This window comes from Panthera leo, chromosome C2 (assembly GCF_018350215.1).
Source record: "Panthera leo isolate Ple1 chromosome C2, P.leo_Ple1_pat1.1, whole genome shotgun sequence".
NCBI lineage: Eukaryota > Metazoa > Chordata > Mammalia > Carnivora > Felidae > Panthera > Panthera leo.
This window is the reverse complement of record NC_056687.1, coordinates 11,000,355-11,024,785: the sequence shown is the minus strand read 5'-3', so window position 1 is coordinate 11,024,785 and position 24,431 is coordinate 11,000,355. Positions and strand designations below refer to the sequence as shown.

The following is a 24,431-nucleotide window of genomic DNA, read 5'->3' as shown; positions in this document are numbered from 1 at the left end:
GGGCTGTGATGCTAGGGGGAGAATTCCAGAACGAAAACCTACAACCTGAGTGTTTATGATCTGGTGTGGGGACCAGGGTAAATGCACCCTTGTTCTATGTGCCAGACTCTGCCTGGGGACAAAGATCAGAGACCAGAGGAGGCTTGGACCAGGTGCCGGGGATGTGGAGCCACTTTGTCCTTAAGATGAGCTGGTTGGGGCACCTCGGGGGCTCGGTCGGTTAAGCGTTTGACTTTGGCTCAGGTCATGATCTCATGGTTTGTGAGTTTGAGCCCCGCATCGTGCTCTGTGCTGACAGCTCAGAGCCTGGAGCCTGCTTCGGATTCTGTATCTCCCTCTGTCTCTGTCCCTCCCCCGTTCTCTCTCTCTCTGTCTCTATCTCTCTCAAATAAGCATTAAAAAGAAGAAGAAGAAGAAGAAGAAGAAGAAGAAGAAGAAGAAGAAGAAGAAGAAAGGATGAGCTGGACTTGGTCGATGGTAGAGAAAGGGTGTCTGGGAGGCCACAAAACCCTGTGGGGCTCCAGGAGTCCCCGGAGGCACTGATCGCCGGGGTAGATTTCCCAAGGCTTCTGCTGAGAGCTTCCTGAGGCTGAGAACTGGACATTGTGACTCCATTCATGAGGTCCGGGAGGAGGCACTGAGTCTCACTGATGTTTCTTTCCTCGCCTGTGGCCTCTATAGGAGCTCAGCCTGGAGCTCACCCCAGAGTGAACAGTTTGTGGCCCTAAGCACATCACTGACAGTTTCAAAGATCGCTGATGCAAAGATTGAGGCAATTTATTTTAATTGGAAACCTCTAGATGCATTTCCGGCGCTGATATTCCCCAGATGACCCCGTTGGTGGACTGGAAGCTAAACAAGAAAATGTGTGTGTTTCAGAAAACCTGATGATTTGAGTTTCAGACAAGCCCCCTCCCCGAGTTCTGCATGTGTTAATGTGCAGATGAAAGGCCCCGGGTGACTTGGATCTACAGAAACTGTCAATTCTAAAAGGCCTTCTTTTGGTCTTAAAAGGTGTCCTTGAAATTACTCCCAGGTTTTGGCCCCAACTGACTTTGCAGTCAAATATAATTGGCAGAGTTTAGAGCACAGCTGTGTGGATTTTGAAGCTGCCTTTGAAAGTTCCCTGCTGGTGAGTGATCTCAATGGCGACACGTATAGAGATACCAGCCAGAGTACAAGAGGAAGGGAAATGGGGTGCCTTTTGGAAGACGGTGTCACAAGGGAGCCCAGGCAGCACAGGAACCTGGAGCTGGTTCCACGCAGCCAGGCCAGATCTGCAGGGCTCGGATAGTTCTCCTCTCCCCCGGCCCCACACCTTCCAGCACCTTCGACGAGCACCTGTCTCTGCAGATGGCTGGAGGGCTAGAGGTGTCTGTGGCCACGAGTGGAGAAAGCTAAGTGCCAGGCGGCCATAGATTTCCAATGCCACGCAGAGACCTGCTGGTGGCACGTTATTCCGCACGCTGGCTTTGATGCCCTGTCAGCACCTCAGCGTCAAAGTCATCAAACTTGGACACATATTCTCTTCCCCCAGGTGGCTTTTTCTCCTGCATTCCTTGTTCCCGTCAATAACGCCACCAGCTTCCTGGCCACGTGCTCAGAAAGGCTGGGCTCCTCTTGCATGTGTCCCGAGTCATTGAACCGCTGTCCTGTTCCAGATCCCACCCTCCCACTCCGTCTCCTCCCTTCTAGCTCACTCCCTACTGCCTCTCTGTTGGAGACTCTCCAGCCTTCTAACTGGTTTCCTCACCTCTCATTTCTCCTCCGAGTCTACCAGTTCTCGATTTCCATATGCGTTCAAATCTTGGAGGTTTTTAAGGTACTGATTCCTGGGCCCCTTCCTTAGAGACTCTGATTGTGGTTGTGGGACACGGCCTGAGGATCTGACATGTATTCTGACCTGTTCCTGAGGGATTCTGATCTAGTTGGCAGGGGACCACATTTTGAGAAGTTCTGCTTTTACCTTTTGGGCCCTGGTGGTCAGGGAAGTCTTCCTGTGGCCTGTCATGAGGCCACTCCTCAGCTCAAAACTACCTAAGGCCCCCAGTGGCTCAAGCACAACCTTCTGGGGCAGGCTTTCAGAGCCTCCTGCGTATCCACCCCCAAAAGATGTCTGGCTTCATTTCCCACTCTCCCCATGAACGATGTCATCTAACTCAGTGGATTTCAAACTTTTATTTAAGAGAATCAATTAGGGGCACCTGGGTGGCTCAGTTGGTTGAGGGACCAACTCTTGATTTCAGCTCAGGTGGTGATCCCAGAGTTGTGGGATCAAGCCCCACGTTAAGCCCCATGTCAAGCTCCGTGCTGAAAGCGGAGCCTGCTTGGGATGCTCTCCTTCTCTCCATCTGCCCCTCTTCCCCACTCACGCTCACTCTCTTACTTTCTCTCTCCAAAAAAAAAAAAAAAGAGAGAGAGAGAGAGAGAGAATCAATTAAAATAACTATGTAATTAGTGCAGAGTCAGTGTTCAATATGAAATTCTAACTCTAACCTACAAGTGGAAAAGGGACCAAAGATTTTTTTTTTTAATTATAGAGGGCACATATGTAAAATTAGGAAAATTCAATTTTTTACTGTGTTTGGGGAAGAGAATAGTACTGGAATTCTTCAAATTTATGTGAGTAGTACTTGGGCCTCATTCTTAGGGTAGTGCAAATCTGGGGTGTAGAGTTTGGGGCCTAACTAACCCAGGCTATTTGTTTTTGTGTCTCGTGTCAACCAAGAATGTGGCGGTGAGCCAGGTGGCAGTGCGGGGCTTTGGAAAGACACTTCAAACTATTCCTTCTGCCCCCAACACTCAGGTTATGATGGGCCTCAGGCCTACGGTGGACCATTTAGTAGATGACAGTGGTTAACACAGAAGCAGTTCATGGCTCCAAATTATCCTCTCAGCTTCCATTCTCTCTCAGATTCAATCTGTTCTTCATAAAATCTAGAATTAACTTCTGAATCAAGAATCTTATTGAAACACTTCCCTGCAATAGTCTTCCTTTGACTCTCCACTACCCACTGGCTTTGGGGTAGGGTCCACCCCCTAGGTGAGGCCCTTTATGGCTTCCTCACTGACCATTTCCCTCAAAAATATCCTAAATGCTACAGCCATGCAGAACTGTTTGTTCTCAACTTTGGATGCCTTCATGCCTCAGAACATCCTTTTTTCCTTCTGCGTGGAGGGTTCTTTTTCTTCTTTGCAACCATCTTCTTTTTCTTTAGTACTCAACTGAAATATAACCACCTATGAGAAGCCTTTTCAATTTCCTTCAGAGAAATTAAAATGCTTTTTCCCCTTGGCTTCTATGGTACTCCCTGTGTACCCCCACCACAGAGTTCTGTAAATAAATATTTGTGTTAATATTGCTTTCTCCCGTAAGTTAATACCTCCTCGGTATTCAGGACTTGGCCCAAATGTCATTTCTTCAAATACCTAGGTCTAAGTAAGGCTCCATTTTTTGCTAAGCTCTTTCATAGACCTGAATATTTCCTTAAGGGTCCATATCTCTGTAACTTTATGTTCATGAGTGAGATTACCTGTCTAGTACCTCTCTCCCCTCTAGACTATAAACATCAAGAGGGCAGATACTGGATTTGTCACTGAATCCTCAGTAGGTATCACAGTATGGTTGGCACATAGTAGGAGCTCAATAAATAGTCTTTAATGAAAGAATGAATGGTTGAAGAGCTCCTCCTCTGGGTACCAAGGGAATTAGCAAATGCCTTCTTCTGGAGCTACCTTCCTCATTAGATGGAGTCCTTTTGGTTATAGTTTTTTAAAATAAGTTTCATCATAAAGGGTTTATTGGAAGGTTCCTTGGCATGTCGTGTGATTCAGGGAGGAGTTGAAAAGTCAACCCAAAGAAGATGGGAACTAGGCTGCCCTACTGATGTCAACCTCAGGAGTTACTAGGCCTTTCCTGCAGAACATTGCTATTAATGTGGTTAGTTCCCATCTCCTGGTGTCTGTTACCCTCATTCAAATTCCAAATTCCCAGAATAAAGAAGTTGATTGGCCCATTTAAGTGAGGGATGGGTCCTCTTCCCCAGTCAGCTCTGTAAGTTCATGCGGTATAAACAGGGCAACCAGTACACCATTTCTGGAGTTCCCAGAGAAAAGAGGGATCCCCATGAGCAAAGAACAGAGTTACTGAAGCAGGTGTTCACTTTGGTCTTCTGATTCATCTCTAATACTGTTTCTTCTCTCCTTCTCACTCCCTTACGTGATGTATATTGGCGGTAGCAGAGTCCCTAGGGTACAGAACTGGAAGAAATGACCATGACGGAATGAAGGGGAGGAATGAACATCAGTTGGAGTTTGGGAACCCTCTGAACAGTGCACCTTGAGCATTACTTTCTGTGTCAGTTAAGATAATGGTAGCTCCTATAAAACCGATACCAAGAATGTACTAGGGCTTAAACACCATAGAAACTTCTTTCTTGCTCTCCTACACTCTCACATACATTCCTGATCTGTTGGTACCTCTTTTCCAAGAAGTGACTCAGGGACCCAAGCTCCTTCCATGTTGTGGTTTGTCCATATTCAGTTTACAGAAGCTTGCCAAGGCCACTGCATATGTCGTGTCAGTGGAGTGAGAAGCGTGAGGAGGATTGGACCTGGAAATGATACCTAACACTCCCGCTCACGTCCATGGACTAGAACTTTGTCACGTGCCACGTCTAATTCCAAGGGAGGCTGGGGACTGGAGTGAGTCTGTGAGCCCCTGAAGAAAAGGAATTCAGTTTGAGAAGCTCCTAGTCCATCTGCTAACTGTTATCTGGACATGACTTGGTTGTTTCTCCTGGAGAGTGGATGAGTGTGCCTTTGTGCCTCTGTGTTCTGCAGCGTGCTACCCAGGGTCATATCAGGATGCACAGGAAGACTGGTATGTGTCGGTGTTTGGCAGTTAAGGTGTGGACCTTCTGGGGACTTGTCCAGCTACATGGTGATTTCCCTCTTTCTAGAAATTGTCCCCTTAATCTATAAGATTGGTCCCCATTTGTCTTGCTGATACTACATGACCATAATTGGTTGGCATAGGATTAGACACCCGACTGGCCAATCAAAGCCTCTCATTTGGGAATTTGAAATTAGATCAGAGACTGAATCTTGGAGGTTGGCTGTGGAGTCATCTTCATAGCAACCTCTTGGGTGAAGACCCTCAACCCCCTGTAGGGAAGGCCCTGAACGGGCTGGGCCCTGGCTTTCCCATGGCAAACTGCTCATGGCTCCCTTGCCTGGAGGGATCTCTACCATCAAAACTTTTTTTTTTTTGTCTGAGTAATTCAAATTGGTGGCTACTTCTCGCAACCAAAATAATTTTAATCAGTAAAGAAATTTAATTTTTATCTTGGACAAATCACTTTAACAGCCATGGATTTCTCTGGGTGCCTAGGTGGCTCAGTCAGTTGAGTGTCCAACTCTTGGTTTTGGCTCAGGTCATGAGCTCATGGTTCGTAGGTTCAAACCCCATGTGGGGCCCAGTGCTGGCAGCATGGAGCCTGCTTGGGATTCTCTCTCTCCCTCTCTTTCTGCCCCTCCCCTGCTCACTCTCTCTGTCTCTCTCTCAAAATAAATAAATTATCTTTAAAAAAAAACAGCCACAGATTTCTCATTTGTAAGTTGAAGATAATTTTTATCTGCCCTGCCTATCCAGACTTTTTTTTTAATTAATTAATTAATTTTGAGAGAGCGAGGGACCACAAGCAGAGGAGGGGCAGAGAGAAGGAGAATCAGAATCCTAAGCAGCTTCTGCATCATCAGCACAGAGCCTGATGCGCCGCTTGAACTCATGAACCATGAGATTATGACCTGAGCCAAGACCAAGAGTTGGATGCTCAACTGACTGAGCCACCCAGGAGCCCCTCTCAGGACTTTTAAATGGAATAAACTGAAAACCCATACAAATAGAAGTGGGGCTATTTGTCTATAGCAGGCAGAGTTTTAAGAGCTTTTTTCCATGTACGAAATAGAAGGTTTTCTTTCTTTTTTAACCTTACTTTAATTGCTTTATGGTCAATTTCTCTCACATGCAGGAAATCACCATAGTTAGAGGTTTACTTTTCTTTTCTTTTGCTAGATATTTAATACTTTGATTATTTCTGACACTGAAATTACCCATGCTTTGCCTTTGCCAAACCCAAACCAATTTTTGCATTATTATTGCTGTTTGGAGCTGTATTAAAAAATGCTGTTTGAGAGTCTGAATTGGACAGTTATTCTCAACCCATCACACCCAATGTCCTCTTTTTATGCTACCTCTCATACCGCTGTACTTTTCCAGAATGAAATTATATTAGTTTGTATAACAAATGAACTGGGGGGCTGCCATAACAAAGTATCATAGACCTCACAGCTTAAATATCAGAAAGTTTTTTTCTCATAGTCCTGAAGACAGGAAGTCAAAGACCAAGATGTCAACAGGGTTGATTCTTTCTAAGGGCCTTGAGGGAAGGGTCTGTTCCAGGCCCTCTTCCTTCACGTATAGCTGGCCATCTTTTCCCTGTGTCTCTTTATATTGTCTTCCTTCTATGCATGCCTGTGTCCAAATTTCCCCTTTCAATAAGGGCACCAGTCATATTGGATTAGAACCCACCCTGATGACCTAATTATAATTTGATTCTTTCCATAAAGACCTTATTTCCAAATAAATTTGTATTCTGAGGTTCTGGAGGTTAGAACTTCAACATAGGAATTTGGATGCTTGTAGGGGGAGGTGACACAATTCAGCCCATAACAGAAATGAATCTAATCTCTGTACATGCATTGTATTATATTTTTTTAAATGTTTATTTTTGAGAGAGAGAGAGAGAGAGAGAGAGAGAGAGCACAAGAGAGGGAGGGGCAGAGAGAGAGGGAGACAGAGGATCCAAAGTAGGCTCCATGCTGTCAGCACAGAGCCTGATGCAGGGCTCAAACCCACAAACTATGAGATCATGACCCAACCCAAAGCCAGATGCTTCACCAACGGAGCCACCCAGACACCCTGCATACATGCATTATATTTTCAATGGTCAACATAGGGGTGCCTGGGTGGCTCAGTTGGTAAGCATCCAACTCTTGGTTTTGGCTCAGGTCATGATCTCACGGTCATGGAATTGAGCCCTGTGTCAGGCTCCACACTGAGGATGGAGCCTGCTTGGGATTCTCTCTCTCCTCTCACTCTGCCCCTCCCCTGCTCACACACTCTCTTTCTAAATAAATAAATAAACATGAAAAAAATTAAATGATCAATATAATGCTCTGACTTAAAAAGATATGGGAAGTAATTTATAGCAAGATAGTATGTTTCCACAGATAAATGCTCAGGCAGGAGTAAGGTAGAAAATGTAATGCTCAAGTCAGATTCTTGGGTGTCTGCACAGCCTTTCTATGAAAGCAGCAGATAAGAATGCAGCCTGCCGCAGGTGAGCTGTGCTGGCAACTCAAATACCATGGGGCACTGTCATTGGTGACATGGTGTCCCAAATAGTGACTGACTCTTTACAAAGTACAGTCTTCCCTCAATTTATATGGGAGTCTCATTCCAGGGAATTCAGCATATTTAGAACCTTGCAAGAAATACTTTGTGTTTTTTTTTTTTATCTATGGGAAGCTCTGGTGGAACATTTGGAAGTTGGCAGGATGTGGGATAACTCTTTACTGCAGGGGACTGTCCCAGGCATTGCAGAATGTTGAGTATTCTTGGCTTCCACCAAATAAATATCAGTGGGACAACCCTGGCCATTGAGACAAAAGTACCATACAAAGTTTTACAATAGTTGACACACTGAGAACTGTGAGAGGAGAGAGAACTTCAAATAGCCCAAGGAGAGTTATTGCCAAGGTGAGGGATGAGAGGCAATGGGGTGCACCATATGCCATGCTGAAGGGACCATGTCTGTTTCCAACCAGACACTGGCATCCCTGATCAAGAGGGGTAGGACAGAAAACATCAACCAGTGCTCTCCTATCTGTGATCTTGTATGCCTGATTGCAACTTGGAAGTCCCAACTCTTCTTTATTACAGTAGTATGTTCAGGGCCCAGCCTAGTGCTTGGCACATAGCAGGCACCCAATGTTTGCTGGGTATTGTTGAATGGCATTCTTTTTTTTTTTTTAAGTTTATTTATTTATTTATTGTGTGTGTGTGTGTGTGTGTGTGTGTGTGTGTAAGAGAGAGAGAGAAAGAGGGAGTGAGGGAGGAGCAGAGAGAGAGGGAGAGAGGGAATCCCAAGCAGGCCCCGAGCTGTCAGCACAGAACCTGACATGGGGTTCAATCTCAGGAACTGTGAGATCATGATCTGAGCTGAGATCAAGAGTCGGACGCTTAACCAACTGAGCCACCTGGATGCCCCTGAATGCAATTCTTAAAGTAGAGTTGGATGAGTCGATGTGAGAAAATTCACATATGTATTTTATGTTTGTTCATTTACATATGCATTCGAACAGTTGTTGAACTATGAGTTGACATGGTGTTAATTCCTGGAAAAACCCACCAGCAAGAGACAGTCCCTGATTTTAGTGTGTGCAGTCTAATGAGGGAGAGAGACCCATATGCAGGTCCATTCCAATATGGTGCCAGTCAAGTGTTACATATGGTGGGAACCTGAAAAGAGAGGTGCTCCACCCAGGATGGGGTGAAGGGTGAGATAAGGGAATTCTGGTAATTATCAGGGGTGACTGAGGGTGCCCCAGGGAGTGATGTGCTGCTGGGCTACTACTTTCTTTCTCAGTAGGGACAGAAGATAGTGGGGAAATAGAAAGGGAACCCCAGTTTTGCAGATAGAAGATAGGTCATGGGATAAGGAGCTAGAGATGCCACTTGTGCCCCATTACAGGTCCTGGTCCCCCCCAAACTTCACCCCACACCTGGAATTCTCAGAACCTCTTCACTCCAGTTACACCCTCTTTCCTCTTCTTTTGTCACTCTTCCTAACTCTGTTTTCTGGTGTAAGCTCTGCCTTGAGCAGAAGATGACAAATATATTCAAGGGTGGTGGATTCTGGGGGCTCAGTCTGGCCTAGACTTTGAAGAAACCAATCCTTTTGGAAGTAGCAACAGGCTCCTGGCCCCCCAGAACAATCCCCCAGGCCCATCTCTCTGGAGCTCCTACCCATAAAGGTGCTGTTACAATGTCCTCTACCTCTGCTGCCCATCCCCCTCCCATCTGTCCTTTCCTAACTTGTCCATGCTCCCAGCTGGGTTCACCATCATGGTGTTTTCATCCATGTCCAACCTTCTGAGAAGCAGCTCTGGATTCCGGCTAAAATATGGGGATGGAGACATGCTTAAATGAACTCCTAATGGCAACAAGAAGAATTGAATTAAACAAAAAAGCTTCTGAGTGGGGTCCAGAGCCTCAATAAAACATCTTTGTGCTGGAATTCGGAAGAAGACTTTGATGAAGGAATGATGAAGGGAACAAATGGGAAAAACGTGGTCCCTGCTCACCCTCTGTGAGTCTGAAGGCAGCGGAAACACTTCCAGGCATCATTTCTAGCCAAGGAAAGAGGCTAAGCAGTTTTCTGGAGCCAAAGACTGCCAGGAGTAATAAGAAAACCCTTTAAGTGAGCTTTCTCCATCTGTTTAGTTTCTCATGCTGAAAAAAGAAGAAAAAATATAAATAAATGATTCAGAGAAATGTCATATGCAATTACCTCCACCAGGGAAAAATAAACAAGACTTCACTTCATTAGGAAGATTCTCACATGGAAGATTCTGGTGGTCTTCCACATGATGAGCTTCCAAAGTTTGGTTGCTCAGACTCAACTTCCGCCCAAACTTGACTCCAGCAGCCAGGGTGATCCAGTGCACTGGACATCTCCCAGTCTGCTCAATCAAATTGTCCAGAGATGAAATCCAGTTGAAGGGAATATCTGGGTAGACTGGAAGATGAGGGGTCAATAAGGCCCTGGCCTGTCAAATATGGTGGTAGGATGGTGGGAGCTTACTCTGTGAGCACCCACACCAGCCTTCCATTGTTTTTACCACCAGTTGTGCTAACCAACTGCCAATGGTGCTAACCAATGGCTTCCTTGGGATCATTGAGAGCAAATTACAGCATGGCCCTACTTGGCAAACACAGTAATGTGCCATGCCCTTGGGGCTGACTCTGCCCAACAACATCAGAACAGGAGAAAGTCAATTTGGACCTTTAACTTTAAAATTGATTTAACTTTAGGGGCGCCTGGGTGGCGCAGTCGGTTAAGCGTCCGACTTCAGCCAGGTCACGATCTCGCGGTCCGTGAGTTCGAGCCCCGCGTCAGGCTCTGGGCTGATGGCTCGGAGCCTGGAGCCTGTTTCCGATTCTGTGTCTCCCTCTCTCTCTGCCCCTCCCCTGTTCATGCTCTGTCTCTCTCTGTCCCAAAAATAAAAAATAAAAAATGTTGAAAAAAAAAAATAAATAAATAAATAAAATTGATTTAACTTTAAAATAGCAAGAGTGTTTGCTCTTAGCCTGCAGCTAGCCTTGTAAGTCTCCAGCAGGGCCAGGAAAGCTGGTCATTCAACAATGCTCATAAAAGCAATGTCCTTCTAAAATTCTCTCTGCAGAGCACTGAGCCCAGGGTCTTATGTGCTCGGATCTTCAGTGAACAAGATTCATAGAAGGTGAGTGGTAAGTAGAGACTGCTTCTGTACAGAGATCTCTGTCCCTACTGACATCTGAGCAGATGACCACACCCCCAGGTTTTCAGAAAAAACCAAGGCCATGTACACCAGCAACCTCAACTTTTCTGTTCCATGTATCTTGGTTTCTTGAAAGCTTTCCCTCCTTCTCCCCCCACCCCAACCCATTCTCTTTTATCTCAGAGAAAGCAAGAAGGGTGTATATCTTCATCTCTCGGCACATGAGACCCTAACCTCCGTCTTGGTCACATCTACTCCTTTCCCATTTGGAATCTTTCTCCAATAACTTATTTTACTTCTTAAATTTCTCCTTCTCTGCTGCCTTCTTCATCTTTGTCTACAAATGTCTTTGGCTTTCCTTCACACCTTAAATTTGGCTTGTCTAAAAATGCGGTTATTCCGTACTTCACAAAACCCACCCATCCTCCCAGTGGGAGACCATTCTCCCAAGCAGCTGAGACCAAACTTTGGAGTGATTTTTGATTCATCTGCCTTCCTTGTGTAACTCTTGCATTCAGTCCTTCTTTTCCATTATCACTGCAACAAACCCAGTTCAGACCCTTACTGTGTCACATTGGGCATAGAAATAAAGATGGCTGTTTCTTAAGGGTTTGTTATCTGCCGTGCACCAGGCTGCCTGCTTTATATGCATGAGATCCCTCTTCACACCAATGTTATGAAGCACCTGCTATTATCCACTTTTTTCAAGTGGGCAAACTGAGGCTTAAGTAACTTACCCAGGGTCAGTATAGCTGACAAATGGAAGAGTCAGAATTCACAGGCAGGTCTGCTGGCCCCACAGCTTGAGTTCTGAACTGTGATGCTAGGCTCACAATTGTGGTTGATTCTTCAAAGGTCTCACAAACACACAGGGCTTCCTGTGCTTCCTCTAGTCTACCTTCTTCCTTGTTACCAGAGTGATCTCCCTAATGTGCCACTGGAAATGCGTCTTCCCCTGCTCACAATTTCTCACTGGCTCTTCACTGCCTGCAGGATACAGTCCAAACCCCTTAGCTTGATAGTCAAAGTCCCAGCCCCACCTGGAGGCTTACACCTGCCCTTATTCTCTCCTTGTAGCTCTTTTTACTGCCATCTTCTCTTGGCTCCAAAGTCCAGTGCAAATGTGACCTCCTCCATGGAACGTTTTCTGGCCACACTAACTGGAGCGGTTATTGTCTTTGCTTAAACTCACCTTGTGCTTTATTTGGGCCCCTTTCATGGTGCTCGTGATCTAGACTAATTCACAGTACCATGATTTGCATACTGCTTTATTATATTCTTGAGGTCAGGGATATGTCTGGGTTTTCAAAAAAAATTTTTTTTAAATATATTTATTTATTTTGAGAGGGAGAGAGACAATGCATGCATGTCGGGGAGGAGCAGAGACAGGGAGAGACAGAATTCCAAGCAGGCTCCGGGCTGTCAGTGCAGAGCCAGATGGAGGGCTCAAACCCACGAACCGTGCGTGAGATCATGACCTGAGCCGAGATCAAGAGTCAGAGGCTTAACTGACTGAGCCACTCAGGCACCCCATATGTCTGTTTATTTTGGCAACCCTTACAACATCTGTCAAAATGTCACACAAAGGGAAGGTATTACTTAAGGTAACACTGGCTGCTGTGATAGCTACCCCGCAAATATTGGTGGCTTGACACAATGAACATTTATTTCTGAATCTTGTAAAGTTCAGTTGACGATGAGGGGTGGGAATGGCGCTGTGCTCACATGGTCATTCTGGGGGAAAGAGACCCCTCCATCTTCAACATGTGGCTTCCAACTTTGCTCTGGGCACTGACAGCCAGATGACAGATGTAGTAACAGAGAATAAAGGGAGAAAGATGGCAGGTGTCGGGGGTGGGGGGCGGGTTGCATGGCCCGGGCCTGGAAGTGACACATTCCATTGGCTGAAACTCAGTCTCGTGGCCATAGAAGCCATAAAGAAGATAGGAGATTAGGCATTGTGTGCTAGGAAGGAGAAGAAATGGGGTGGGACGGTAGCTATCCAGGTTATATTTGTGAAATGAATAATTAATATGTTGCTATGTATTTATCAGGGAAGTGGGTTAAGAATGATGGTCTCTAAAGCACGACACACACACTCCAGCGTGCACAAGGTGATCTGTGGGGACAAGGAGAAGGATATTAGAGCATCTTTTTAAAAATCTAAAATAATAAGAAGGAACTTCAGCATCGCTGACATTCAGCCTGTGAAATGACGCTGGTGCCTCCATTTGGTCCTGGTGTCGGATCTTCCCGTGTCCCATCCAACGTGCGAGAGTCATCTTGAGGGAAGAGTAGACTTCCCCTGTATGCGCAGGCTAACAGCAGGCCCTGCATTCATTCATTCATTTTAGCCCAGGGAGGTCTGACAAATGCAAATCGTGTGAGCTAAGTCGAGTGGCTTTATGGCTTATATTATCTTGTTTTTAACGAAACCGGTCCTCACAAAGTGAACAAGTGGCTTTCAATGTACTTCCAGATTAATCGCCGGGTGCAGATAATACTGGTGATAAAAGCAGTGGTGAACCATTAGAAAAATGTCAAGGTTGACCCTCCGATGCAAGCCCTTTGGCGGCCACAGTATGAGGCAAAACATTGATAATCTAATCAGTTCTGGCAATGAGTGACCCCCTCCTCCGCAAATTTGAAAGGCCCACAAAAACTGCTTGAAATAGGAATTACGTCATCTACCATTAACAATGAAATCCAAGCTAAATGGATATTGTAACCGGGGTATCAACTGAAGCTCGTACGAAGCCAAAACTATGTGCGAAACATTTAAAAAACTTATTATCTGGAATATCAAGTAAATGTCTACAATTTGTTTTGAATGTTCAGAGCGATTTACTTAATCCATTGCTTTGCAAACATCACAATAAATTTAATGATAAACATTTGGAAGCCCCTAAAGCCTTATTTAAGTTTCTTATCGAATGGTCACTTTCTTATCCAATAGTAAATGGGGAAAAAAAGCTACATACTATGGAGGAAACACTTGTGACTCCCGTTGTGGGGACAACTGCGGAACAATAATGCCCGGAACACAAACTGGCAAGCAAATGAAAATGTGTTCCTTTGTCGGCACACACGCTTGGAAGGTGCCTTGAAAACATCACTGAAGATTTAACGGAATAAGTACCGGGAGAAATTAGACAGTGTGGGAGGCTTACTCTGCAGTTGGGTTGAAGTACAGATGCTTCTAACATGTCTCAGCCTCCAGAATTCCCCAATTCTACTCAGTAATGAAATACATCCAGGACGACTTTCTCCGTGAACGTCTAGAGAAAGGTGGCCTGGAGAAGATATTGTTAATGCGAAGTGACTTCTGTAACCAGAACAATGTTGTAGGAGACGACAGCATCAGTGTCACGCTTGATGAGGCAGCTCATTTGACCCGCATATAAAAGGAATCCCAGGGGAGCCCTATGGGGACAGATCCAAAGGTGATTTTCATTTACTACTTCCTTCACAGGCAGGCGAGCCCTAGGAAGGGGTTGTTGCTGCCTTGAAGGAAGAGTTTTAGAGGATGGCACTGATGAAGCTAATTTTCAAAACAAAATATAGCGGTTAAACACACACACACACACACACACACACAGGAGCGCCTGGGTGGCTCAGTCAGTTAAGATCATGGTCATGATCTCATGGGTTGTGAGTTCAAGCCCCGCCTCGGGCTCTGCACTGACAGTGTGGAGCCTGTTTGGGATTCTCTCTCTGCCCCTCTGCCACTCACTCTCCTTCTCTCTCTGTCAAAACAAATAGATAAAAACTTTAAAAAGCACGCAAAAAGGCTTTAAAATACGAGAGACAAGGGGCGCCTGTGGGTGGCTCAGTGGGTTGAGCATCCGACTTCCACTCAGGTCATGATCTTGAGGTTCGTGAGTTTGAGCCCTGGGTGGGGCTCTGTGCTGACAGCTCAGAGCCTGGATCTTGCTTTGGGTTCTGTGTCTCCCTCTCTCTCTGCCCCTCATCCACTCATGCTGACTCTCGCGTGCTCTCTCTCTCTCTCAAAAAAAAAAAAACATTAAAAAATTAAAAAATAAAGAAATAAAATATGTGAGGTTCTTTGGACCATTCTGTAATGGAAGGGGGAGTATTATGAACATGTTTTGTATTGCACAGAGGTTACTGGTTATCTTTCATAAAATAACTTAGAAGTATTTGTACAACTTAGAGAGGAGGCATCCGGTTGCTTTGACCATAAGATTAGTGTTGCAAATTCAGGCGGTTTTCTGCAGCCTGTGGCTCTCAGTGGTTTGTTATCTGGCAGAGATTTCTGAAGCAATAAATCAACATAATCTCTAAAGGTAAAGATGATACTTTACCTTCGAGTAAGAAAGTTACCGATTCTCCAGAGTAAATCATGCTATGGAGAAAGCAGTTTGAAAACAGATGTTTGGAAATATTCCAGGACTGTGTAGTATTGTTGTTGAAAATGATGTGTTCACTATAAAAACTCCTATCTGCACATTTTTTAATAATGGAAACTTTTATTTAACCTGTTCCAAAATCTTCCAGAGGTAGTATTTCAGTGAGCTTTTAACCTGTTGGTTTAAAATATTAAAAAGCCAATGCCTTCTGTTTAGATTGCAGGAAAATTCTATTACGTCAGTTAAAACTAGTGCCATTTCAAGAAAGACGTCATGGTTGGGGGGAAGGAGGAAACAGTGAGCATCCTGACACAGTAAAGTACGAACAGACACACACACCTTCCATTTGGTTCTCTCAGATTGGAGCAGTAACTTTTTTTAGCCATGCCAGCCAGTAAAACCGTGCCTCTAAAGATGGGCTTTGTTGGCGTGCCTGGGCGGCTCAGCCAGCTGAGCACCAACTCTGGCTCAGGTCATGATCTCATGGTTCATGAGTTCGAGCCCCACATCGGGCTCTGTGCTGACAGTACAGAGCCTACTTTGGATCCTGTATCCCCCTCTCTTTCAGCCCCTCTCCTGCTTCCTCTATTTCTCTCTCTCAAAAATAAATAAAACTTTTTTAAAAAACAGGCTTTGTTGTTTCACAAAGTATAAAGCTAAGTCTTTCAAAACTAATGAAGTATATTACTCACCTCTCTCTCATTAAAGATATATTTTTAAGTGTCCTTCACTGTTGGTCCATATTCTATGAGAGACGAAGGGCAATGCTTCATTCAGTTTCTAAAAGTCTTCTAAACATGTGACCATGACTCTTCCTGGCATCGCTCATCAGGTGACACAGAGTCACGAGCAATAGCGGTTTCTGAGTGATTGGAGGAATTCGAATGATGATTGGGGTTCAAATCGAGATAAGAAGGTGTCATTTAAAAAAAGCCACCCATTGGGAAAAAAAACTCACTAAAGGGTAAAAAAAAAAGAAATTGCACATCCATTGGACCTTGAAAATGGTCAATTACATGCTTTGTTGAATGAATGAATTTGTATCTTGGCAAAAATAAAGACCTGGGCCCAGACTAAGGTATACCAATGGAGCAAGGGAATTTCTTTACATGTTTTCCATTTTTTACTTCTTTGTCTCATGCTTAGTCATGGTGTGTGTGTTTTAGTTCTGTATGTCAAGTCTCTCTTGTCCAATGTAGTCATGAAGGGTACTAGAAGGAGGGTAATATGATATTAGGATAACTCAATGAATTGTAGAATTTTAGATCTCAGGCAAAATTAGAAATGACCTAGCTCTGATGAGTGCTTTCCAAGATTAAATCCTTACAAGTTTTCAAAAAAATGAAAACTAAACACGATGTTCATGTGTGAGCAAAAAAATAAAATAAAATAAAATAAAGAATAAAAAAATAAAGCCATCCATTGGAACTAGAGTGTATTGTGCTAAGCGAAATAAGTCCCTCAGAGAAAGACAGATATCATATGATTACATTCATATGTGGAATTTGAGAAACCCAACAGATGAACATAGGCAAAGGGAAGGAAAAATAAGATAAAAACAGAGGCAGGCAAACCATAAGAGACTCTTAAATACAGAGAAGAAACTGAGAGTTGCTAGAGGGGTGGTGGATGGGGGGATGGGCTAGATGAACGATGGGCATTAAAGAGGGTACTTTTTAGGATGTGCACTGGGTGTTACATGTAAGTGATGAATCACTGGGTTCTACTCCTGAAGCCAAGACCACACTGTATGTTATCTAACTTGAGTTAAAAAAAAAAAAAAAAAAAAAAAAAAAAAGCCATCCACTGTTTTACCTGTGCTGAATTAGCATTTGAATAATGCCTGGATTGGTAGATGAGGTGGTTAAGGGGAAAAACTCAGCAATGCCTCCTTCACCCATTCAACATTGTTTTTAATGCTTATTTATTTTTGAGAGAGAAAGAGAGAGAGAGGAAGGGACAAAGAGAGAGAGACTGAGACAGAATCCAAAGCAGGCTCCAGGCTCTGAGTTGTCAGCGCAGAGCTCCACACGGGGCTCAAACTCACGAACCCTGAGATCATGACCTGAGCCAAAGTCTGTTGCTTAACTAACTGAGCCACTCAGGGGTCCCCACCCATTCAACATTTATTGGTTCTCCGCCACCTAAGCAGACACTGCAGGTACAAAGACACCTAAGTCAAGGGCCTGCCCTCAAAGAACACAGAGCCCAGGTTCCACAGGTGACTGAACTTGACAGTTATGCCACCATGCTGGCGACTAAGTGTCTTGTCTCCTCCCCATTCCCCGCCCCGGCCCCGCCTGCCTTTTCTCAGTGAAGATTCTTTGAGAAAATGATATAACTCCATCTCTCTTCCAGTTCCTGCTGTTGTATTCTTGGTTTCCTGAGAAGAGCTAGAGAAAGTTCTGTCGTTCTAGATCTGGAAACTTTGCCCTAACTCATTGAGGATCTTCTAATACTTCAGTTAGTCCCATATGCTTTCAACCTGCATCTTTTTATAATCTGGGGATTTGTATTTCCTGGCTCTTTTGTCATTTTGCTCACAGTTCCTTATTAAAATCCCAGCCTGAAGCTGTTGACGGCTCCCTCTTATCTTTCTCTGGTAGGAAAATAGGGTGACACATTCAACTGACATTAAGGGGCATGATAATACACAACTGTGATTTATGAGCAATGACTGTGTTCTTGGTAGCGAGCTGAGCCCTTTTACACACATTATTTAGCTTTTTTTAAGGTTTATTCATTTTCCAGAGACAGAGAGACAGAGTGTGAGCGGGGGAAGGGCAGAGAGAGAGGGAGACACAGAATCCGAAACAGGCTCCAGGCTCGGAGCTGTCAGCACAGAGCCCGACACGGGGCCCGAACTCACGGACGGTGAGATCATGACCTGAGCTCAATCGGAAGCTCAACCGACTGAGCCACCCGGGTGCCCCTATATACATTATTAAATTTAATCTTCACTTTGACCTTTGGACCTCACTGGGAAAACTTCAGCTCAGAGAGTTATCTTCTGGCCCAAAATTACGCAGCTGGAAAGTCATAGCCTATGTCTGTGGGACTCCAAAACCCACAGTCTAACCACAATACTACCCCATCTTTCCTCTTCAATGACACACCAGTCTTAACATGTAACACTTACATTAGCTAAATCAGCCAACAAATACTGTCATTAAGAGGTGCTTCCAGAATTCCCTCCCATCCAACTGATGGGTCTCAGTTTTGCAATTCAAATGTTCAGGAAAATAGGCTTCAGTTTTACAAACTCTGCCCTTGACATTACTGTTAGACCCCAAGGGGCTGTGGCCCCCTCTCCATCTACTTGTTCCCATTTCCCTGTATACCCTTTGCTCTGGCCACACCAATCTATTTTCATTGCTGAGTTGGGCCATGCCACTCCTTGATGTCCAGGCTCTACAGTGGCAGAACTTGCTGTCTCTAGCACACTCCATTTTCTTCCTCACCTGTTTCTTGAACACTTTTCATCCTCAAGACCTAGCTCAAGGGCCCTGTCCTCTCTGAGAATGTCCCAGAGACTGATTCCATCCAGTTGTCAGTACAGTGGCCCATCCTTCTCTGTGACCCCACATCTCTGTTAGAATACACTGCCCATGGTGCAGCCGCTCTGGAAAGCAGTGTGGAGGTTCCTCAGAAAATTAAAAATAGACCTACCCTATGACCCAGCAATAGCACTGCTAGGAATTTACCCAAGGGATACAGGAGTACTGATGCATAGGGGCACTTGTACCCCAATGTTTATAGCAGCACTCTCAACAATAGCCAAATTATGGAAAGAGACTAAATGTCCATCAACTGATGAATGGATAAAGAAATTGTGGTTTATATACACAATGGAATACTACGTGGCAATGAGAAAGAATGAAATATGGCCTTTTGTAGCAACGTGGATTGAACTGGAGAGTGTGATGCTAAGTGAAATAAGCCATACAGAGAAAGACAGATACCATATGGTTTCACTCTTATGTGGATCCTGAGAAACTTAACAGAAACCCATGGGGGAAGGGAAGGAAAAAAAAAAAAAAAAAGAGATTAGAGTGGGAGAGAGCCAAAGCATAAGAGACTGTTAAAAACTGAGAACAAACTGAGGGTTGATGGGGGGTGGGAGGGAGGGGAGGGTGGGTGATGGGTATTGAGGAGGGCACCTTTTGGGATGAGCACTGGGTGTTGTATGGAAACCAATTTGACAATAAACTTCATATATTGAAAGAAAAAAAAAAAAAAAAAGAATACACTGCCCATCACCCTGCTATACAGAGACTGGCTGTGCCTGTTCAGCATTTCATTCCCAGTGCCTACCTAGCACGGTATCTGGGCCTGACAGGTAATCAGTGTCATTTGAATGAATGAATGGAAAGTACGAAATGGGGGCAGGGATGGAAGAATCTGGGAAGTCTCCTGGCCACCTCTGTGGCTGGAATGGCTATGTTTCCAGAACTTTGCACAAACACTCAAGTATAATTCAGCCAGCCAGGGTGAGTGGCGTGGCTTGGAAGAAGGAGAAGAAGAGGAGAGAGATCTTCCCCAAGCATCCGCCCAGTGTTGAGACCCCCCACAACTTGGCCTGGTCCCCTAAGCTCAACCCAAAGCCAGGAATTCCAGAAAACATCCTAGTCCTCTCTATGTGGCTTCAGCCCAAAACAACAAGACGGTTGGTTGTTTTTAGGATCCGGGACAGTGGGAAAAATACAGGAGAAAAGTGAGCTGATCACACACCTAAAAGTAACGGTTGCCTGGGGCAGAATGGCAAGCTCATTGCTCGTAAAGCAAAATACTGTGGGCAAGAACCACAACGGTGGGGCGCCTGGGTGGCTCAGCTGGTTAAACGTCCGACTTCGGCTCAGGTCATGATCTCACAGTTCGTGGGTTCGAGACCTGTGTTCAGCTCTGTGCTGACAGCTCAGAGCCTGGAGCCTGCTTGGGATTCTGTCTACCTCTCTCTCTGCCCCTCCCCCTCTCACATGCATTCTCTCTCTCTCTCTCTCTCTCTCAAAAAGAAACATAAAAAAAAAAAAAAAACCAAGAAGTGCAGAAAGCAGGGAGTATTAGGTTCCTACTGCTGCTGTAACAAATGATCACAAACTCAGTGCTTAACACAACATCAATGTATTGCCTTACAGTTCTGGAGTTCAAAACTCCAGAATCAGTTTCACTAGGCTAAATGTAAGGTGTTGGTAGGGCTGCATTTCTTCTGGAGGCACCAGGGGAGAATCTGTTTCCTTCCCTTTTCCAGCTTGCAAGGGCTGCCCACATTCCTAGGTTCATGGCCTCTTCTCCATCTTCAAATTGTATCAGTCCTTTTCTGCTTCTACCCTTATATATTCTCTCTCTCATTCTGATCCTTCTGCCTTTCTCTTATTAGGACCCCTTTGATTATATTGGGCCCACTGGTATTATCTTGGAGAATCTCCCCATCTTAGGATCATTAATGTAATCCCATCTGCAAATTCTCTTTACCATGTAGGTAACATTTTTGTTCCCATAGTTGCCTGGGATTAGGATGTGGACATCATCAAGGGACCATTATTTAGCCAATCACGGGGGTAGGTTCAGGAGTTTGTGTTCTAGTTCCCCAAATAACTTTTTTAACTTTTTTTTTTTTTTTTTTTTTTTTTTTAGTAAAAGTAAGAACAGACTAACAAAATGAATACAGCCCTCCACATAAAAGAAAACAAATCAGGAGCTCCTGGGTGGCTCAGTTGGTTAAACCTCTGACTCTTGGTTTCAGCTCAGGTCATGATCTCACAGCTTCACGTGTTCGAGCCCCACTCTGTGCTGACAGTGCGTAGCCTGCTTGGGATTCTCTCTCTCTCTCCCTCTTTCTCTGCCTGTCCCCTACTTGCGCTGTCTCTGTCTCTCTCACAGTAAATAAACTTTTAAAAAAATTTAAAAAACAAAAGAAAATATATCAGTTAAATATTTATTTTGGCTTACTTCTGAACAAAGCAGAGAAAAATTCACTTAATGTATAAATAATAAAACTAACATTGGTTGAACTGCAACTTTTCCATTGACTAGCTGTGACCTTGGGTGAGTTATTTAATTTTTCTAATCCTAGATTTTCTACTGAAACAGAAATACCGATACCTACTTTCCCCGTTAAAAAATGAGAGGTTTTATGACCATACAAAACATAAAGAATAATCCCATTCCTTCAACCCTACTATGTCTTAATTCCACTAATAAAAAAATATAAAAATGCATATCCATTTGACCCAAAAGTCAGAGATGCATACAAAAACATAGAGGGCCTAGCCAACTTCATGACTTGGCCAGAACTACAGCAGATATACTCAGTGAGATTGAACACAAAATAGGAGCATTCTCAAGAACATTTCCTGATATTTTGGGGCACCTGGGTGGCTCAGTCAGTTAAATGTATGACTTTGGCTCAGGTCATGATCTCACAGTTTGTGAATTCAGGCTGTGCACTGTCATTGCAGAGTCTGAAGCCTGCTTTGGATTCTGTGACTCCCTCTCTCTCTGCCCCTACTCACGCTTATGCTCTCTCTCTCTCTGTCTCTGTCTCTCTGTCTGTCTCTCAAAAATAAACATTAAAAAAAAAATTTTGATAAAAAATAAAAAATTTATTTCCAGCTTTATTGAGATATAGTAGCATATAGCATCATGTAAATTTAAGGTGCACAGTGAGTCGACTTGATATACTGCAAATAATTACCACCACAGCATTAACACTTCCATCATGGCACATAATCAGCATTGCATTTTTGTGGTGAGGACATTTAAGACCTCCTCTTTTCGCAACTTTCAAGTATGTAATTATTATCTATAATCACCATGCTCTACATTCAAGTTCCAGAACTCAGACATAGTCTAACGATATAGGTTTGTGCACTCTGGCCAACATCTCCCCATTTCCCCCACCTCCAGCCCCAGGTACCAACCATTCCACTCTGTTTCTGCAGGTTTGGCTCTTTTAGATTCTACATATAAGTGAGATCATACAGTATTTGTCTTTCTCTGTCTAACTTATCTCATTTAACATGATTTAGGAGTCGGTGGCTATCCACAGAGAAGACTCACGCGAACCTAGGGAGCTGGGAATGGTGAGCGTAGGTTTGCCGGCTGGAGAGGTCATGGTGGGCACGACCATATTCTGACCAAGGTTGTGAAGCACCTGGTGGAGCACGGAACTCACAGATATTTCCACTGGGGTTTGGTGGTCTCAGAAAAAGCAAATACGTCGAGGGAGGATGCCTGGGAAAGCCCATTGGCTGGCAGCCTACTGAGGTCCTGACATGGTATCTCACGGAGATGCTTAAGCCCAGGACATTCCTTGCATTGTTGTTCCGATTCTTCTCTGGATCCACATTTCACATGGAGCCTATCTTCTGTGGCCTGTTACCAAGCATCTTGGTCCCCAGGGGAGACATCCGCCAACGGCAGAGGGGTGGCATTGTGGAGGAGGGTGGGCCCAGCCGTGGGCAGGCGAGAACACACATCCCCGCGTGGGCTCTGAACATTTGTCCTCCCCCTCCTGTCATCTCCTGTCACTTCGTGCCTCTCCCTTGGAGAACAGTGCTTTGTACATAGTGATTAGTCATTGTTAAATAACTGAAAGGCTTCTGGAAAAATTAGGATTTTAAAGTAATTTAGTGGAAAAATAATAAATAAACCCAATGGTTATTATTCTTTAAAGAGATGGTATGAATAAAACTCAGACTGTCAAACACTAAACATTCAGAGGAGGCCTTTCCATAGAAAGAGGGGGGGTGACAAGGGCAGAGACAGTCGCTTATCTCCCCTGTTCACGTTCCTCTAACTCAGCCTTGACTGAGCCTTATTATCACCCAGAGAATGTTTAAAAAATACCAATGCCAGGGACGCTTCCCAGACCAATTCAGTTGGAATCTCTGGGCATGAGCCAGGGCATTGAGATTTTATTTGAAAGCTCCCTGGAATCATCTAATGCCTGGTCAGTGGTGAGAACACAGATGCTTGTATTCCAGCCTCCCAGGGAATGAGATTCCAGAATTGGATTCCCAGTCCCCAGGGGGCCACATCTCCATGATGTTTACTGCTTGGTCTAGCCCACCAGGCAGATACCCGGTCTGCCCCTGTTTCTTACCCATCAGGTCTTGTGTATCAATCAGTGCTTGAGGAACAGCCTAGAAGACTCCATATCCATGCCCAGGATGGTCAGGAGAGAGAACGGACTCCTGGTGGAGTTGTCAAAGGAGGTACCTCATTTCCCAGGGACAGGTCACCTGGCAGCTGGCCTTTCCTGGCATCAGTGATCCTTGGGAACCAGTCCCCGCGTCTGCCTAATCAGAAGGAGTTTGTACCAGGAGGCTTCTTACTCACCTAATGCTTTTCTCTTCGTCCTGTTTCCCACACTGACCATTTCCCAACCCTGTCCCAGTGAGCTCTCACCCTGCATGACCCCTATACCTCTTGCAGCTGTCCTGAGCTCTGCCTTAGACAAAAAGACTCAGATTCAGATCAGCTTTCTGGATTCAGGGTTCTTCACTTCCTGGACCCGAGTTTAACTCCTTGTGTGGAGTCCTCTGACCCTGGGGGTCTGCCTGTCTTCCAGTTCTAGTTCTCTACAACCCTCTCATTCTCCCTGCTGCCCAAGCCTTGCTCATGACAATTATTTTTCTCAATTGCCTCATGCAAGGTTTCTGCGGGGAACCAAATCTGGTCCCCATAAATGTGCGGTGAGCTTTAAACAAATATTCACAGTGGCATTACAATAACAGCCACCAGATACAGCTCCAAGGGAATGGGTGGAAACTCAGAATGGATGAGAATGTGGTTTCTAGCATCAGTCTTTTAAGTGCATAAGTATCTTGGTGAGTGGTAAAAGAACCCCAGTTATTTATTTTACTTCTCCCTCAGCTCAAGTTGAAGACTTTTTGCCTATAAACCATGAAGATGTAAATTACTGTGGCCATTTTGTGGGCTTCCCTATTATAAAAACCACTTGTTTTCATGGTGGTTCCACATTATGTTATTTTGAAATTTTAGGTGAGAAACTCGATAAACTCCCAGGATTCTTTTTTAGGCAAGTGGTATTTTGCCAAGCTTGGGAACATCAGTCAGTCCCTACATTTGAGCAAACTATAGAGGGCCAATCTTGAGTGCATCTCAACGTCCACCCCTACATGTTCTTGTTGCCAGAAGCTAGAAGCTGCAGGGGGTCTGGACACCGTGTGGGGAAGGGTTTTCAAGGGAACCGGCCCTGGGAGCAAACCTTAGATTCTTGCCACTCAAAATGCGGTCCGAGGACCAGTCGCATCAGATTCACCTGCGAAACTGTTAGAAACGCAGAATCTCAGGCTCCACCCAGATCCATTCAGATCCAATCCGCAGCTTAACAAGATCCCCGGGTGGCTTGTGTGCACATGTAGGGCTTGAGAAGCAGTGTTCTCAGCCTTTTCCTGGCCCCTTCTTCCTCTCCCCCTGAATTTTACTATC

General features: G+C 44.7%; 1 protein-coding gene across 3 annotated transcripts in view; it reads left to right on the top strand.

Moving 5' to 3' along the window:
• Positions 1 to 4,785: 4,785 nt before the first annotated feature.
• KCNE2 (potassium voltage-gated channel subfamily E regulatory subunit 2) overlaps positions 4,786 to 24,431 on the top strand; it is a 76,064-nt gene continuing 56,418 nt past the window's right edge. For all 3 annotated transcript variants that reach the window (XR_006207402.1, XR_006207401.1, XM_042956181.1), the window contains exon 1: positions 4,786 to 4,882. The gene's annotated coding sequence lies outside the window, so the exon portion shown is untranslated. The remainder of the gene's footprint in view (positions 4,883 to 24,431) is intronic.